We start from the raw sequence: 20,348 nt of genomic DNA, 5'->3' as shown, positions 1-20,348 counted from the left end.
TCTGCATCTTTATGTAATAAACTTTGTATCTGCTTTTTCTTCTGTCAGTATAAGCCTGCCATTGATATTTCTGAATATGGGAGTTGTGCAGATAATAATTGGCATCTATAGATAAAGAATTTGAACCTTGGCCAAGTTGCTTAACCTCTCCCTGGCTTAATTTGTCTGTAAAATTGGATGATAATAGTATCAATCTTATATCCATTATAATATTTACTTAGTATATATTAACTGTACTCAGAGTTCTGGTGATAATGGAATTAATGTATTTGAACTTTGAACAGTGTCTATCATTTACAATGCCTGGGATCGTAATAGTAAGCACTGTTCTTATCCTGCTCCTCACTGCCTCCGTCACAGTCCTAGAATCTGCGTTCTTTCCCCAGATTTAGGAGATGTGATATGATACCTCTTTGTTCACATCCTCAGATCTTCTTAGTTACAGTAACTCCTCGCTCCATGTGTCATTTTCTCCCACACTAGAGTCATTATTGTTGAGATGCATTTTGTTATTTAGCTCCTCCTGCCCCAAATTCACAAACAGCACTTTTCGGAAGCCTGCAAGAAAACACCCAGATTCATTACAGCGACTTGCTGTCTCCACAGCTGATAGTCTTGTGACTCGTCTTCTGATCTCTATGGGATGCAAGAGAGAAAAAACAGCGCCACCACCGGGCTTCTGGGAGCGCCAGCAACAGCTTCTGCTGTGCTGTAGGTGCTCAGCAAATGTTTGTTGAATTAAACTGCGTTTTTAAACTTGGTAAATATATCTTCACAATAGACTTAACGAATTCCACAATATTTTCCTGTGACTAGAGGTAATTACATGGTTTGTGATAGTATAATGATGTTTTTGGTGTTGTTGACAGATAGTTTCCCCTGACCTGTGGCAATGTATTGTTAGTGAAATAAATGTTGGGTAGCTTTGTACACTGGCTTCATTTTTTTTTTCCTTTTGTCAGAGATAAAATGAGCTTAAGCCAAAATTTTCAGTGGAGTTTTTAACTGTAATATTTAGAGCTCCAGAAAACGTTATTGTGTACACATGACACTAAATGCAATTGGGATAAAATTATTTTTCTGGAATGCTTGGTTTCATAGGAGGTCGGAAATTTGCGACTTCCATCAGTAAAAAACATTAAGTGACCATTTACTCTGTTAGACATTAAGCTAAACACTCCTGGAATAAAAAAAGACAAATAACACATAGGCGCAATTATTGACATAATAAGTTTTAAGATGTCATAAAACACCGAAGCAGAGATGGAAGATGTCAAGTGAGCAGTTAGATGAACAAGCCCAGAGGTTGCAAGAGGGGTCTACACTGGAGACATAAATTTAAGAGCGTTGGCTCACAGAGGACATTTAAAGCCTTGAGACTTGATGAGCTCACCAAGGGAGAAAGTATAGATTACAAAGAAAAACATGTAGATCTGGGCTCTGGAGTGCTGTGATGTTAAGATACAAAATTCTTACATAGTCCAAAGGAAGAGACTCCTCTGCTACTGGTCCATGTGAGGCAGATCTAATTAAATATAGAAGCAGAACTGTGATTATGCCTGTAATTTAAAATGTTAGCAGAAACATGATAAAATATGCCTCTGTTGTTTAGTTTTGATCTAAAGATGGCCAGTCATTTTTGAACTACAGTGATCAGGAATATACACCATAGGAGCAGTCAGCATTTGAAAGACTCATGAAACGCTTGCCCCATAGCAGTGATTCAGCTGTCTGAATTTTCCATCAGCATCGCAGGGTGTTCCACATAGCTAATGGAAAACTGAGGTTTTCCATTACTGAAGCTTTGCTAGTGAAATGGGTACTGTTCAAGGTATGTGCATTCACTAGAAATATAAAAACAACCCCACTCTTTGAGAATCAGAAAAATCTATTCTAATGAGTCCCAATAGCCTATCCCCTTCAGAAATGTACCCTAGGCTTAAGATTTCCATCTAATCTGTGTTCAAAGATCTAGGGAGAATTCTGTCATTTGACACTTCATTGGTAGTTTACCTGAATCTTGCTGCTACAATTGTTGTAAGTGCCATGACTGAATTTTCATACAGATGATTTTAAAAACATGAGTTATTGAATATATTATATCACATTCTCTGTTTGCTTGATAAATAATTGTATCAGTGGCAGAATGTAGTCAGATACTGGTTTTCTTTACAACACGTGGCCTGGTAGCAAGGGGTGTGTGTGTGTGTGCGCATGTGTGTGCATGTACATGTGTCCTCAACTATTCTGTCAGAGACTATATTGATACCTATCAACTTAAAAATTATAACACCATGTAATTATTGTAGGTTAGTTTGTAATATGACATTATGTGAACATCTAGTGTGATAGAGTGATTCAAACCTATTAGAGAAGTTTGTAAGAAGAATGGAACACCCAAAATATCTATGGTGTAGAGAGTTGAGGAACTATAACTAAAAACAAAATCTTCTCCCTTCCCAGAAATCCCTTCCACAAAGTTAGTAAAGAAAGAAACCACTTTTATTATTGAATAAGCATTAAACCAGAATGTGACACCCATCACAGACAGTTGGCTAAGACAAAAAAAAGAATCTTATCTTTTCATATAGTCAAGTAAATACAGTTACACACATCTTCTAGAGATAAATAATAACTAGTCTTCATATAAGAGGATTTCATGGTACCATTTATCACATGGTTCATCCAACTTTGCCTGGGAGTTGGGGTAATCATCTGTTAGCTAATTGGTTTTGTTGAGAGGAAAAACAAACTTATTTCTTATGACAGAGAATTTTGCAACTTGGAGCAAAGCCACTGAAGTTACGCTTCTACCCTTCCACAGAAACTGGGCGACAGGAGCACTATCCCCCTTGATGTTTACATTTCAAAGAGATGGCCCCCTGATCCTTGAGAAAGGCAAGGACAAGAGGTAAGAATTTGTAGATGTCATGGTGGAATGTTAATACAGGTCAGGGCTGTTTAAAGATGCTGAGCTAGGACAGGCATAAACTGTGTAACCAAAAGCATAACAACATGCATTCTAAGTGGCCCACAAAATAAGTTAATTTGGAAGGAATATTATATAGGGTTTATAAGAGGAGAAGTTTGCCCTGCTTCTTTTGAAAAGTATCTTTTAAGGGACTTCCACAGAATAAGCAAATGATAGATTAGAGATAATAAAGAGTACCATAGAAAGTGTACATAGAAATTGTAAAAATGATCAGGAAAAAAATATTTAGAACATAGAGAAATTGATATAATTTAGCTATAAGTTTTCTGAACAGCATAGCAGTCATATTAATTAAAATGGATATAGTGATTTATATGATTGTTCTGTTAAAAACACAGGAAAACTGGGGCACCTGGGTGGCTCAGTCAGGTTAAGCATCGAACTTTGGCTCTGGTCATGATCTCACAGTTTGTGGGTTTGAGCCCCACGTCTGGCTCTGTGCTGACAGCTCAGACCCTGGAGTCTGCTTCAGATTCTGTGTCTCCCTCTCTCTCTGCCCCTCCCCAGCTCATGCTCTGTCTCTGTCTCTCAAAAATAAACGTTAAAAAAAAAAACAAAGGAAAATTACAGAAGTAATACTTTAATAGTCTAAAATTTTTATATGTATTTTTATACAAAAGGTCTAAGTAATATCCTCAGCAACGTTCAGACAGCTAAAGCAGTGAAATGCAGTCCAGTAAAGCATTCTGATAAGTTGACATGAAGTATGTATAAATTTAAAAGGCTAGAAAATGGGTTTGGTTTGATGATAGAGGGTTGTGATGAACAGGTTAAGCAAGGCATTTGAACTTGATCTAATTGGCAACAGGAAGATAGGAAAAGTTTTTGATTAGAGTGAGGGACATGACATCATCCTTTGGAATGTAAATGGGACATTGTGTTCAAAATAGATTAGAAAGAGGAGGAAAAAGCAAGGGCTTTTTAAAGATTTTGCTATAATCTAAGGTACAAGATAATTTCAAGAGTATGTTAAGAAGGGGAAAAGGGAATGTATGTCAAAGATACTGTGGAAGAAACATCTACAGAATATGACCATCCATTTAATATTGAGAGAGAAGTATTTGTAAAATAATGAATTGCAGTTTTGAACAAGCATGTCTTCATAGTTTTGTAGACCTTCTATAATCACTATACAATAACATGTATCTATTTGTTACTTTTTTTTTATTCTTTAAAAAGTAAAAACAAAAGCCTTTGTTCTCTTCAAAAAACAGAGTTGGAAACCACTTTAAGTTACTTGGATTTGTGGATATGGGTTGACAGTTACATTAGATAGTGGCATGACCAGGGTAAAAAAAAAAATCAGAGATTTATATATATCAGAGAATAAATACACATTCTGTCTTATTAATTGGCCTACCGACTCTTTGACTCTTTGTCTTCATTTTTATTGTCTTTGCCATGAATTCAGTATTAGGGTGAATAACACTTGATGGGGGAAACATTATTGGGTGTTTCTATTGAAGGAAATTTAATCCTTACACCTATCTTTGAGGTAGATGTTAGCATTTGCCTCGTTTTGTTGATGAAGAAACTGAAGCTCAGTGAGTACATCTTCCTCAAAGTTACTTAGCTGAGAAGTGGCAGGGATGGGGTTGTTGCTTTGGTCTGACTAATTCTACACCATGTTGTTGACTGTTAATTAGGATTTGATTTTTTGGCCGAAGTCTTCTTGCATCTTATTCCAAATAAAGCTTTAGCTGTTAATCTCTTCTGTAAGACAGCAAAGACACAGGTCTTTGCTTTGTACTTAATCTTTGTTGTCATCCGATCTTGTTTCTGTCTAGCTGTATTTCCACTAAGGTTTAAGTTTTTCAGTTTATCTACTTGATTGTAATTTTCTATTGCTCAGCAATGTTTGAAGAAATCAGCATATAAACAATCCTGATGTCAAGTATCCCTATACCTTTATTATAATGATAAGAAAATATTTTTCATTATTTCTTAGTTTATTTTACAGTGTTTTCCACCTGGGTAACATGGTGGTGGAGAATTTCTCGAGTGGCAGAAAAACAGTGAAGCCATGTTTGTGTGAATACAGTGCCAAAGCAATTAACTAAAAGCTTAAATGTCAATCATGTCTTTCTTTTGTTACCTCAAACTAGGTCCCCAAACTGTTTGGAATAACTTTTTTAATTAATCTATGCGTTGGTTTTTCTTTGTATTGGCAGTGCAATAGTCAAATATTGTTTTCCTTTTCATATCACTTATTAATTAAAAGATGATTCTTTTTTGAAACCAATACCTAGTTTGTCAGAAACTGCTTTGTTTCATTTTTCTAGATGCATAATTACCCTGAGAAATAAAGCAGCTATTAGATGCAAATTACATTTAATCCCTTTGAGTCCTAACAAGCACATCAGTATTTGACATCTAAAGAAAAGTTCTGACTCAGAAGACAGCTACAAAGATTTTATCTCATGTATTTAGGCACACACCCTACACATTAAAATTATTTTATAAGTAGGATTTTGGAAAGTCATGGAATTTTCTTTTTTTAATTCCCATTAGGATAAATACTATGAATGCTATTGCTATCACATATGTAATTTTGCTTTTGAGTAGAGCCTAGAAAAAGTTGGCAAAGAGATGCTAAGCATTGGTGCAAACCTAATTTATGATGGCTTTTAACAACCAACAGTCCAATAAAATACTCCAGCAAAAGAACTTTAAAAGTAACGTGTGTGTGTGTGTGTGTGTGTGTGTGTGTGTGTTGCCTTGGTATGGAAAAATTTTTAGCCAAAACCATGATTAAGCCAGATTCCCTGGCTTTTTTTACTCCTGTTTATCTGCCAACAGTTCATAGATGAAAGGTACAGGACATCAAATTGACTTGGTGGGATGTTAACTCCCATTACTGATCCCGTAGCTGAGATCATAGCCTTATAAATAACTCCTGTATTTGTCTGAACCACAGTAATATTGGGAGAATGTTAAAATTTGAATGTTTTAACTAGTAAGTTCAGAAGAGTAATTTGACTATCAAACTAAATTATAATTTGCCATATAAAATGGCAGCAGAGATTGGTTTATTATAAACTAACTCTAATAATAATTATCGCAAACGTGACTTAGTTTGATTTAAATCAGAAATGATGCAGAACAGACCTAATCTTCTGAATGAAGAATAGAATTATTGTGATTATGAGTAAAATATAGAAATACATACTGCAATTTCACAGTTCTTTTCAGTGAGCTGAAACCATTTAGACGGTCACTTCCAGGAATACCATATTTTATTCAGCAATTGCTTTTGGTCCATGTTGTCCAATATAAAATATACAGTGAACTTAAGGTGTAAAGATTAATTGAAATCATTGAAAATGAATGAAGAAAAAGTTAAGAGGGAATGACAAAATGCTTTCAAAACAGGATAAATACACATAATTAATCGATACTACTTCTGTGGGCATAGAGAGGAGAAAAAGCAGTAAACATTTGGTTAAGAAAGGGAGATTCACTATTAATTTCCTATTCTAATTTCTGTGGAATACTACATAGCCCATAAAGATTACACAGAACCCCTGTTATGTAAAGAGGAAAATCCAGGTAATCCTATAGTGGATGATGTGGCTAGTTTCTGTCTTAGCCTCCACTCTCTGAAAATGCACATCCTCAGATACCATTGCTATAAGGATATAGGCTGCTGACCAGTGTTTTACAAATCAGATGTGTACTTAGAGATTAGCAACGTTAGGAGGTGGCTTTGCCTGAGCAGGTGGCAAACATCATGATTGAAGGTATGTTTTGATTGAAGGCATATGTTTTGAAGTCCAATCCCAGATGGGACGGTTGTATACTGAGGATATTCCAGGCAGAGATGTTGTAAATGTGTATGGACATGGTGTGTCATGTAATTTCAGAGCTATGTTCACCACCCCTCTCAGAGAGTCTATGAGCCACCTAATGTCATTTCATAGGTTGTTTTTTTTTTTTAATGGAAACTAGCCATATTGGATTTTCTTGTTTATAAATAAGAACTAGAATAGATTCTCTTGCCTCAACTCTATCCACTACCAATAGAACTTCCCCTAGAAGTTAATGAATTCCTTTGTCACTTCTCCTTCCTCCAGAGTTGTTTATATTGTAGCATGTCTTAGGTCAGGATTCCCAGGAATCGGACTCTGTGGTTCTGAGATTCTGAGATGGGGAGGAGCATGCAGGATAGAGACCAGACTTTCCTTTCTGAGGTGGAGATGAGTATTAATAGTGCTGGAAAGAAGGAGAAGGAAGCAGGATTGAGCAGAGAGAGCTTCTGGGCTGTGCTGCAGTTTCAAAGAAGACTCCAAAAAGCCCCACGTAAAAATGGGAAGCTTGAATGGTTCTCACAGTGGTCCTCCATGTTGAGTAGCTCTGGGATGTGAGTTGCCTGGAAATGGGGCTGACCCTGGGCCAGGTGATGATTTTCATCTAGAGCAATTATAATGAGGATTGGTGGTTGATGAATTCCAACAGTTGGAAGCATACATCATTCAGGATACAGCATCCATTATGTAGCTCATATGTTTTATTATTGTTATTTCTTTCCATAGCTTTGCCCCATAAGACTGAGAGCTCTCAATCTCATGGAAGGATTTTCATAGTGGTAAAGCTTATAATACTTAAACCTTTGAGCTCTGATGCTGAGCTTCCTAGGGTTCAGCCATGACTAATACCTACTTGCTGTGTGACCTTGGCAAATGTATCACATCTCTGTTTCTTACTAATTTTCTTATATATAAAATGGAGATAATAGTTCCCTACTCATAGAGTTATTGTGAGTTAGTCTTTGTAAAACTAATAGTGTTTTTATTTTTTTGCATGGTATAAACATTCAACTGTGTTAGCTACACTTTGCTTTTTTTTAATATTTATTTATTTTTGAGAGAGAGAGACAGAGCACAAGCAGGGTAGGAGCAGAGAAAGAGGCAGACACAGAATCCTAAGCAGGCTCCAGGCTCTGAGCCATCAGCACAGAGTCCGATGTGGGGCTTGAACTCACAAACCATGAGATAATGACCCTAGCCGAAGTCGGACACTTAACACACTGAGCCACCCAGGCGCCTCTAGCTAAACTTTAAAGTGCTGAGAATCTGCAAGGGTGCCTTGCACTTATTAGGTATTTGAGTTTCATTTTGTAGATGAGTACATTATGCAACATGATTTAAAGACCCTGATAGCATTGCCTGCCCTAAAACATCCCTCCCTTTCAGAGAGGTACTTACTAAGATGAAAACATTTTTCTAGGATCAAGGTAAGTATATTTGGTCCATGTAATATCATCTTAAATAGGAGAAGTTAATCATAATATATTCTCAGGCACATGAGCTATTAGGGCAGTTTTGATAAAGGAAGAGGGGAAAAAAAAGAATGCACAAGGAAGCATGATTCTAGGAGAAATACTCTGGCATAAAGATACAGATGCCCAATGGGAAATCTCCAACCCAGGAGGAGGTGGAGGTGTTGGTCAAAGACCTCTTGTTATCAGACCAGGAACTCTTTGATAGTAGTGGGCATAGTACCTGGCACTTGCTTGTTATTGAAGAAATAAGCAGCACAAGGTTTCCTGATCCTGGAGAGGAAATATTTTAGGATTTATAAAGGTCTGTGCTCTCTAAACACTCATTGCTTCCTAATTAGAAAGTGATTTATAAAATCCTTTTGGTAGGACACTAATTGCAACCAAGAGGGTGGCCTGCCTTTCCTTTTCTTTTTGAGGGCACAAGTGACCAGTGATTTTTGTTTGGAGTACAGGGTAGTCTTCTCTGATAAGACTCTCCATTAAGATAACATTCATAGCTCTTTTTTGTTTCCCTTTTCAGACTTGATGGAAAATGTGAAATGTTTATATTACTCACAGAGCAAACATCCATGGCTATAATTTGTGATGCTATTATGTTTCCAACAGAGGAAAGTGTTTTTCTCTGGGACTTTGGGGCACTGTATTAGGACATGAGAGAAGGGCAATATAATATGTGACATGAGGGAGGGGTAGCCTTTCTCAAAAGACACTATGCTTATATTTTCCTCTCCACTTTCTGAGAATTTTCATCACCTCAAACAAAGGAAATTAAACACATGAGGAAAACAAAGTATTTTTTTGTTGTTGTTGGGTTTCTGATCTAACAATCATTTAAGCACCTGCAGGATCCCAACACAATGCAACATGTTTTACTCAGCCCATGTTCTTCTAGAAATGTAAACAGTTATTAGGAATGAAAACATCTGAGAAAAGTGTGAAAACTTCCCAGAGGAAAAATATGAGCTAATATACACTTATCACTTGCCCTGTGTTTGAGTCTGAACTGAACACTTAACACTTGATCTCATTTAATCCTCACATTACCCTATGGAGGTAGATGTTATCCTTAGATTACAGAGGAAGAAACTGAGGCTCAGTGACATGGAAGTAATTGTTTGAGCTTATTTGGCCTCCACCTCTCCGTATCACTAAGTGTACTGACTCAATGACTTGCTGATATTTAAGCTTGTAGGCTAAAACCCTATCCATGATTTACCAGGGGATTTAACAGAAGCAGCTCTAGATTCTTCCAACTATTGGCCAAAACACTGAGATACTTCCAGTGTTGATGTTTTAGAGTCTATCACAAGATGAACTTGAGGAGGACTTTTATATGAGTACCATTTATACTTCCTTTTGGGTTTCTTAAGAATTGTCCTTACAGGGGCACCTGGGTAGCTCAGTCAGTTGAGTGATCCACTCTTGATAGTGGCTAAGGTCATGATCTCACGGTTTATGAGATTGAGCTCTGTGTTGGGCTCAGTGCTGACACTAAGGAGCCTGCTTAGGATTCCATCTCTCCCTCTGTGTTTGCCCCTCCCCTGCTTTCTCTCTCTCTCTCTCTCTCTCTCTCTCTCTCTCTCTCTCTCTCTGTCTCAAGTAAACATTAAAATAATTAAAAAAAAAGAATTGTCCTTACATGTCCCATATTGGAATCCTTATTTTATGTCAATTATATCTCAGTGAAACTGGGAAAAAAAGTAAAGAAAAAAATATGTTTCAGAAAAAAATAAAATAACAGATTTGGGGGGCCCACCACAGACCTTCTAGGTAGAATTTATGGAAATGGTAGCAGAAACTTATATCTCTGACGTGCACTACAGGTGATTTTTAAGCCCACTTTGAGAAATACTGTTTTAGCCTTGGACCTTAAGAAGAGGTAGGGTACTTCACAATATTTGTGAAAAAAAGAAAGTAATCAAAGTGTGGTCTTTGATTAATGGCTCTGAGAAAGAGAATGAGAAACATATCTAAAAATACTACCTTAGAATTGGAAAGGTTGATGGGTGAGAACAATAAGTTATTAAAAACCAAGAATAATTTAAGAACTAATTTTACAGATAATTGATAATGAAATGATCTGATAATAGTGCAAGTGGAGTACATAAGGGTGAGGTTTGAAGAAGCTATAATTAAGAGGATTAAGGAGACCAGCTGCAAAAGAATTAAAAAAAAATCAAGATAAATTATAACAGGGCAGGAACAAGAAATGTACTTCCTGGGGATAAGGCAGTTTTAAGAAAGAGGCATTAGGTATTAAATTTATCTGAAAATCTGTAATGGAAATTAGAAGAATGACACTTTGGCCTTATACAGAAACCTCCATAGATGAAGTCTTTCTTGGGAGGTTTATATGTTACCTGGATTGAGAAGTTCTCTTTTGCTTCACACAATAACAGTTAAAATACATTTTCATGCTAGACATTATTTCCCAGTGTTTAAAAAAAAAATGTTGATAGCATTCTACTAAATATATCTGAATTGTAATTTTTTATGCAAAACATAATTTAAATATAATATGCAATTTTAGGGGCGCCTGAGTGGCTCAGTCAGTTAAATATCCAACTCTTGATTTCAGCTCAGGTCATGAACCCACAGTTCATGAGATCAAGCCCTACACAGGGCTCTGTGCTGACAGCACAGAGCCTCCTGGGGATTCTTTCTCCCCCTTGCCCTCCTTCGCTTACACTCTCTCTCTCTCAAAAATAAATATATAAACATTTTTAAAAAGTATGCAACTTTAAAAAATAGAATTTAGGGGTGCCTGGGTGGCTTAGTCGGTTAAGTGTACGACTTCGGCTCAGGTCATGATATCACCATCTGTGAGTTTGAGCCCCGCTTCAGGCTCTGTGCTGACAGCTCAGAGCCTGGAGCCTGTTTCAGATTCTGTGTCTCTCTCTCTCTCTGACCCTCCCCTGTTCATGCTCTGTCTCTATCTCAAAAATAAATAAACGTTAACAAAAATTATAAAAAATAGAATTTACATTCTGATAGAACAGCAGTATTGTTTCCTGTTCATTGAATAATTGGTTATAACTTAACATAGTGCTGTATATTAGTTCCCAGATGTTTGAAACACTTTTTGTCTGATGTAAACAATACTTGATTTGGAAATCAATATAATGAATATATGAGTATATTTCTAGATTTTATACTTTAGTCCACTATTTTTACCAATACCTATCGTTTGTGTTCACTGATTTTAGAGTAAAATATGAATTCTGATAATGCACATTCCCTTCTCCATAAACATTGCTATTCTTGTTTTAATTGAAAAAAATTGAGATAATTTTTGATTCACATGTATTTAAAAGAATATAGGGCGATCCATTGTATACTTTCCCAATGGTAGCATTTTGCAAAATTATAGTATATCATACTAGGATATTGACATAGATATAATTTATCAATCTTATTCAGATTTCCCTAGTTTTATTTGCACTCATGTGTGTGTGTGTGTATTTAGTTCTAAACAATTTTATCACATGTGTAGTTTTGTGTATCCACCACCACAGTAAAAATACTGAAAGGTTCCATCTCCACAAGGACCCCTCATGCAGCTTTTTTTGTCAATACACCCATCTCCCTCCAGTTGTGCTCTTTCTCTCTCTCTCTCTCTCTCTCCATATATATATATATATATATATATATATATATATATATATACACACACACACACACACACACACACACACTCAGGCATTTATATTTCTAATGAAGTTTGAAGATTATTTTGAACAAATCCCAACCCACAACAGACAAAGTGGGAACTCTGGTTGTAATTGCTTTAAACATTAAAATATTAATTATAGGAGAATTGATAGGTCTGCCTTCTTAATCTTTCCATCCAGTGTCAATGCCCACCACACACAGACCACCAGGAACAACCTAAAGTTGAGCAAGTTGAGTTTATTGTTCTTGGCAGCAAAGGAGAACGCACATGGGGGAAAATGGGGTGTCTCAGATTGTTAAAAATAGTCTATTCTAGGATTTAGGATTGTGTTAGTAATTTTGAAGAGGATTAAAGGAAATAAGGCCTTGCCTTGGATTGGATACTGTAAAGAAGGAGGGGCAATTCTACAATTGGGGAAGGGGTAATAATAGATCTCATCTATAAGGAAGGAGGAATGAAGTGAGTCTAGAACTAATTAGTAAACAAAAAGCAGGCACTCATATTAACCAGGAGAGAGGAATTTAATTAGTTTTGTTGTTTGGACAATATTCATGTTTATCTGTGTTCAAAAATGATTAGGGGATAGTGGTCATTTGTCTTATTTATTTATTTATTTTATTTGTTCATCATGGTGATCGAGTAGCCTTGTCTGATGGTTTTATTCTGTGAAATTGTGTATCTTCTACAGGAGAACATGTGATCGCCAGGTCTACTCCCAGGTGTCCAGGATTGTTTTTCTCTTGCTCATCAGGAACATGGTAAGACTTTCCATTTGGTCAGAGCTTAGAATACTTATTTTAGTTAACATTTTGTCACTGAAAAATATTGTTCTCAATATACTTATTACTAAATATCTTTTGGGTTTTGTCACTATCAAAAAGAGATTTTCTTCCTATTTTTTTTTATTGGTAGTGATTGCTTGAATAGAGAAAGCTATTGGGTGTTGTATATTTATGTCAGGTTTTTCTACCTTAGCAAAGTCTTTTATTTATTTTGTTTTTGAAAATTTTTTATCTTAGATTTTTTATCCTTTAATTAGGATCATTTCATCTTTCCCAGTACTTATGCTAGTTATCTAAATTTCTTGGATGTTTTCTTTAGCTTTTGTTAAATCTTTCAAGGCAGTATTTAATATTAATAGTGAAAATATTCATCTCTGTCTTTAACTGGAAGGATTTTAGTGTTTCTTTATTTAATATAATATTGGGTTGTGGTAAGATGGTCTTTATTGTATCTACGTATTTTGTTTTTGTTAATATTTTATTTTGTGCTTTTACTGGAAATGACCGCTGATTTTTATCAAATGTCTTTTGATCGTCTATTGATATGGTTATTTATTTTTATTCTATTAATATGTAGAAGTAATGGATTTCCTGATAGGCTTCTTGATAATGCATCCTCTTCCATTCCTGTAATAAACCTTTAGTCATATATTTTCATTTTGATTTGTTTCTGGATTGTACTTGCTAATATCTTGTGCAGCATGTTGTATATGTTACCAGAGAGCTTTTAGAGTGACAAGAAAAATATTAAGTCTCTAGATAAATAGCAAAGATCTTGGCTAAATGTAAGAAAAAAAAATGTTCTGGGGCGCCTGGGTGGCGCAGTCGGTTAAGCGTCCGACTTCAGCCAGGTCACGATCTCGCGGTCCGTGAGTTCGAGCCCCGCGTCAGGCTCTGGGCTGATGGCTCGGAGCCTGGAGCCTGTTTCCGATTCTGTGTCTCCCTCTCTCTCTCTGCCCCTCCCCCGTTCATGCTCTGTCTCTCTCTGTCCCAAAAATAAATAAAAAATGTTGAAAAAAAAAAAATTTAAAAAAAAAAGAAAAAAAATGTTCAAATTTGTTAGATGCACACGTGCAGAGACACACAAGCAAGCACAGAAAAAAACATACACCATTATATTCATAGACTTGTCAAAAAATAAAAAGAACTGTATTTCCTATCACTGGTGATGATCTGTAAAAGAGTTAACTCTTGCACACACTAGGAAAAGTGAGTGTTGCACTGTGGTTTGAAAAAGTATCTATGAAAACAAAGCTACACATACTTTTAACAATTTCAATTGCATTGAATCTATAATACAGGTAAATAAGAGCACAATGACTTAATAAAATGTGTGAAAATATTTTGAGTAGAATAAAAGGAAAGAAAAATAGTGGAAATAAAGAGAATTCCTGTCAATAGGGGCATGGCTTTGAACATGGTGGGGTATCTACACCATGGAATATTATGCTGTCATTAAAAACAATGAACTAGTTCTCCACTAATTAGCCTGGAGGGATTTCCATGATGTGTTTTGGAGTGGGAAAAACGAAGTGTAAAAAGGTTATGGAAGCAACCTCAATTAACATAAAAGTTACAGCAAAATTTGTGTATGGTTATGTGCACATATTATGTCCTATATCTTATATATCTTCTTAATATTCAATGAAAAATAATTTGAAATACCTATTTACTCTAAATATTTTTTCTTTCTTATGTATCCAAATATAATGCTTTCTTTCCATGTGGATACAAAATTCAGCTGTTTTATATGAAAATATATGGTAGCTTTTAATATATCTGGTAACTGTATACTTGTGCATAAATGACATTAAAAAGTAATAGAAAAGAAAACAAAACAAAACCCAAAGGGCCTTGGACTCTGGAATGATAGTACAATTATAAAACTATTTATATTACTCTTTATGTCGCCATTTCCCAAGATTCAAAATATGAACAAATTTAATACTTCAAGAAAGAATGTAAGTTCTATGATTCAGCATTAAAAAGCAAGTTTAACTTTCCATGAAGCTTTCTACAGAAATGCAAAGTATATCTCGACATATCTACATTTATGTAAACCAAGTGAAGCGAGCAGAAGCAATACTGTAGACACGCCTCTTAATGATTTATTATAGTAAGTGACATGTAACAATGAAAAGGTGAGCTGGTGGGGAGCTCTTCTCCAACCCTGTTTCTGTCACAGCTGGAGGTGCATGGTTTCCTTGTTCTTGTGAAAGAATTACTTCCACATCGTGAGCTCCTGCAACAAGAGTTATATATGAATTGTCTTTTCTTCTTAAGTATTAATAATTCAATCATATGTAAAAGGAACTTAGTAATGCATACTATAATTAAAGAAGTCAGAGCTTCTAAGAGCTCAAGATATTCTTGGAGATTTACTCAGATGCTATCATCTTTACGTGATAACAGTCCTTATGAACAAGTGTTTATATTGACAGTGAAATTCTCTTTAAAGTGAAAATATTTATACCTGCAAGCTAATTAGTTTTTAAATTTATGTGATCTAAAACAGCTAAATTTTTTTTCAATAAATTGTATATTTCGATGCAGTGGTTATTAAGCTTGCTTTCTTTCTCTCTGCCTTCCTTCCTACCCTTTCCTCTTTTTTTGCTCTCCTTCCTTCGCTCCCTACCCCCACCACTCTTCCCTCCTTCCTTCCTTCCTCCCTCCCTCCCATCTTCCCTTCATCCCTTCTTTTTGCTTATTTTTTTTTTCATTCTACCATCAAAAGTTGTGTGCACATAAACTGAGGACAGGTAGCTTTTATTTCCTTCCTAGGTTCCTATAGGAAAGTATCTTTAAAGACCTAATTTCTATTTTGCTTATGCAAACTTCCTAACCTTGAGAAAAATCAAAGGATAATTTTTAGGGGAGGGGAAACAAGCTTACATAATACCTATAAGTATTTATATGATATCTATAAATATTTGCCCTGTGCAAATCCACTAGTATTCTGTTATTACTAAGTACAGTTTAACACTGTTTCTGTCAATTGGTTTTTGAAGGTTTCAGTGGGATGTGCAGCCAGGGGAAAAATAAGGAGGAGGGAGATAGGTACTTTAAAGAAAGGCATAAGAAAGAAAAAAAATACTTAGAGAAAATGATCGTTTTTTTCTGATTTAGTCCTTTACGTCTTTAACAAGTATTTATTAAATGCCAGGGAGTCTTCCAGGTGCTATAGATTCAGCTGCAGTAAAAGGGAAAATGTCCCTGGGGCTTATTTGCTAGTTGAGATCTCCCCAGGTAAAGAATGAAAACAGCCCTCAGAAATGATCTTGAATGTGCTTCCAGAAAGGATATTACCCCCTGGGAAATAAAAACTTCCCCATAAAATAACACAACACTGAAGTTTCATTGTCACCAATGCCTTAGATATCTAATATCAGAAAGGAAAGTATAATAGAATTGAGGAAGGAAATTGTATCTAGAGATCCATCCTTTAATATAATCTCTCACAGATTATTCAAAGCCACCCCAGTTTTAGTAAGTATAAAGGACCTCAGGCAATGTGAATTATTTAAATATACAAAGGTGTTGCTTGTATTCTTGTCTTTCTATCTCTGCAAACAAACGAACATCAAATATCTGATAAAAATAGGCTCATACACATGTTTTTACTTTAAATAATGCATTAGAGTGGAAAGCATTTATGAAGAAACAGGCAAGGCAAACAGATTTTTATTTCTAAAAGACTGAGGAGTAAACATGTCTTCTTAAGAAATTGGATTAGAGCATTGTACCAATGAGGACAGATGGATAAAGAATTATTAAAACATTAAAAATCAAGTAATATAGGCAAAACATTAGTTTTATATTAAAAATTGAGTTTTTGTAATATTAAGTTTCTCTAGAATGGCTACATGGCAGAAAATTCAATATTTATTTACTGGTGTAGTTTATATTTACTTGGATAATAAATGTCTGAAATTGACTTGCATTCTCTCTCCTCCCTCTCTCTCTGTCTTTCTCTCTCTCTCTCTCTCTCTCTCTCTCGGACCCCATCTGCACATATAATTCATTTTTCTAAGTATTTGTTTATTGCATTTTGTCCAGCTATGTACTACCTGTCATGAACTGTATTTGTGAGACACTTCCAATCCAATAATACATGAGTATGTAAGATAGAGTCTAAAAACATTAGAAACAGCTGCAAATGACACAAGGTGATGTATACATTGGTAACAGTTACCTGACCAAAGGGTGATCAGATGGGAAAGTATTTGGGAAACCTTTATGGAAGAGAGATATCGAAAGTTTCCAGCTTTGGATTGGAATACAGTACATGTAAAGCACAGTAAGCAACAGTAACAGGATTGCAGCTGGGGGGATGTATGTTGGGAGCAATGGTGAGACCAGTCTCACTAGAGTTGCAGGTCTTCTGTAGACGGTAGTGGGAGAAAAGTTAGGAAGAATTCAGATTTCTCAGAAGGCCTGCATAGCAAGATCAGATAGGCAAATTCCTTTTAAGTGGCAATGAGAAGCTGTTGAATATCCTTGAGGATTAGGTCAAAGCAAAAGAATCTGGTAAGATACTCCAGGAGCAATTGGAAGTATAAGGTTTTTAATATGGATCACATACCACACACACACACACACACATACACACACACACACACACAAAATATAAGAAGAATGCATACTAGAAAAAAGCCAGTTTTCTCAAGATACTAAAAGGTTACTTGGGCTATGAAGAAGGAAAAATTTGGAGGGAAAGTAAAAATAACTTCATTGAATTACCCTGTAGAAGGGGCTGTGTGGCCATTCATTTTCTTGAGCCAAGTTCTTTTCATAGTAGTAACATACCCTAACCTGATTTCTGGAATGTAAGAGTAGAAAGTACCTGTGGCTTACCTCCTTGGAAGAGATCTTCCAGCAGGGAGGGTTCTAAAGAATAAATAACTATGTGGTGTGTCTGTGAAGATAAAGGTCTTAGACACTCTTATCTAGTTACCCGCAACTCAGCTTGGTTTGAAGTATGAGAATATATTCCTATATACTTCAGAGAGGCAGGGAATTAACCATGAGGATCCAAGGCCTGGAAGGGAATTCTGAGTTGCAAAGAGGAACGAGGTAGCAGCAACAGGAATGCACTGAGGAACAAGTGCCACATGAGGTGTGATTTGAGGTCTCCAAGGATGGATGATGATCAAGGACCAGATAGGCATTTCCTGTTCTTGACACCTTTGCTGTACTTATATTGTCTTCAACTTACCATGCAAACACAACACATTGTGTGTGTGAATGTGTATACACATGAGTGTGTATCTGTGTGTGTGATACAAGAGGTAGAGAGATGGGAGGTCGAATTATCTATTCGTCACTGTAGAATGAGAATCTATTCAAAGTAGAAGTATGGCTATAATAGAAAAACAAAAGTTAACTAATAGCTATTCCTTATACATATAGCTCATTTGATTATGAGTTCTGACTCTTTGTGTGTGTGACTGGCAACATGTACTCAATAAATATTTCTCAATTAAATAGAACTATTGATTGAATTGAATGAGGACTTATACATTCTTCCATCCACTTTAGGGTACCATACTTGTTAAAGAAGAGTAGATAGCTATGGAATCCTTATACTTAGTTGGACACATAGGTCCTTTTTATTCTAAATGGAGGAAACTACCTTATGTCTTCCCTAGACCTGCACTCTTACTCTAGACCATTATTTTTTAGTGCTCAGCACGTTTTCCCTCGGAAATCCTACTGAGTTGAAAACCTACAGGTACTTGGAATTTTTTCAATGTATAAAAATAAATTGAAGCTTCTTTAAAATACAAAATTAACAGAGATTTTTATTTAGCATTTAATGACTAAGGCAAGCGTATTAACCTGTCTCCATAGCTATATATTGAAAATACACAAACTTTCACATTTAATGAGACCTTTGAATGTATATTTCAGCATTACATTTGGAAATATATGATTATTTTAAGCATTCTACAATGTTGACCAGAGATGTGAAAATTGATGTCTTCATTCTTAACAGTTGGTAGTTTTCACAGCATGATACCATGCTAATGGAACCTTGACTTGCACAGTGAAGTGAAAACCAATAACTCTGTGCTGAGGGCATAATATATGGGCGATTTATATATATAAGTGTTCATTCAAGTGTAGGCATATTTACATAAACGAAATATCACTTAAGTGTACTTTGAAACATGTGAAAGCAAATACATATTTATTTTATTACTAGTTTTAACATTTATTATAGTTAATTTAAAAATACAATGTTTTGATTTTTTTCTGGTTTTAGAATTAATTAGTATACGTTGCAGAAAAATTGGAAAAGTAAAGAAGTGTATAAGATGCAAATAACATTATCTCATGATCCACATACTTTGTTGTATTTCTTACGGTCCATTTTCAGTGTACAAAGATTATTGATCTGATCAGAACTGGATAATAGACTAAACCCATCAAATTTCATTTTTCTACTTTGTTTAAGCTCTAGTTCACATAATGCAAGGAATGAGTTTGGCTTCATAGCAAACTGGTCCTTTACCAACCTCCATTTTCCCTCATTCCTCATTCCAGATTCAAACCCTCTATGCAAATAAATCTGCTTCAGTAATTGTTACAGTTATATAGTTATATAATATGTTTTTTTTTTTAATTTATTTATTTTTGAGACAGAGAGAGACAGAGCATGAACAGGGGAGGGTCAGAGAGAGAGGGAGACACAGAATCCGAAACAGGCTCCAGGCTCTGAGCTGTCAGCACAGAGCCCAGCGCGGGGCTCGAACTCACAGACTGTGAGATCATGACCCGAGCTGAAGTCGGCCGCTTAACCGACTGAGCCACCCAGGCGCCCCTATAATATGGTTTTTGTATAGTTAATATATATACAGGCTTGTTTTGTTATAACAACCCATCTATTTTTGTTTATTAAAAAGGCAACATTACAAAACCTAAATCCATAGCCATGTTTCCCTCTCTTTGGTTTGATATTCACTTCTTATAGCATATGTAACATTTGTAAGCTTTTATGATTTATAAATACCTAGAGGTTTTTCTGACTTCTGTGTCTAGATAAACAGCTCATATACAGTGGCACTCACTAAATATGAATTGACTGCGTCTCCTTGTTGGGATATAGGTAGAGTGATTGTTGGTGTCTTTCATGGGCCATGAGTTCATTACCAATTGATGTACTACAGACTGTAATACAGATCAGCTGAGTATGGAATACTGTTGTGGCCATAGCTGTTTTATGAAATTCTTTATGAATTCCCCCATTTTTATTTATGACTGTGTTCCACGTGGTCTGTTACTCTTTTATTCCTCATCCAAAACTCAGAAAGAATATTTCTATTGAGATTTTCCATTGGTATGCATAAACAACTGTGGTGCTTAAAACTATTTCTCATGGGGCGCCTGGGTGGCTCAGTCGGTTGAGCGTCCGACTTCGGCTCAGGTCATGATCTCACAGCTCGTGAGTTTGAGCCCCGTGTCAGGCTCTGTGCTGACGGCTCGGAGCCCTGGAGCCTGCTTCAGATTCTGTGCCTCCCTCTCTCTCTGCCCCAACCCACTCACATTCTGTCTCTGTCTCTCTCAAAAATAAATAAACATTAAAAAAAAATAAAAAAAAAAAACTATTTCTCTCAGTTA

This window comes from Panthera tigris, chromosome C1 (genome assembly GCF_018350195.1).
Source record: "Panthera tigris isolate Pti1 chromosome C1, P.tigris_Pti1_mat1.1, whole genome shotgun sequence".
NCBI lineage: Eukaryota > Metazoa > Chordata > Mammalia > Carnivora > Felidae > Panthera > Panthera tigris.
The sequence above is the reverse complement of the archived record's forward strand: the minus strand, read 5'-3'. Positions refer to the sequence as shown.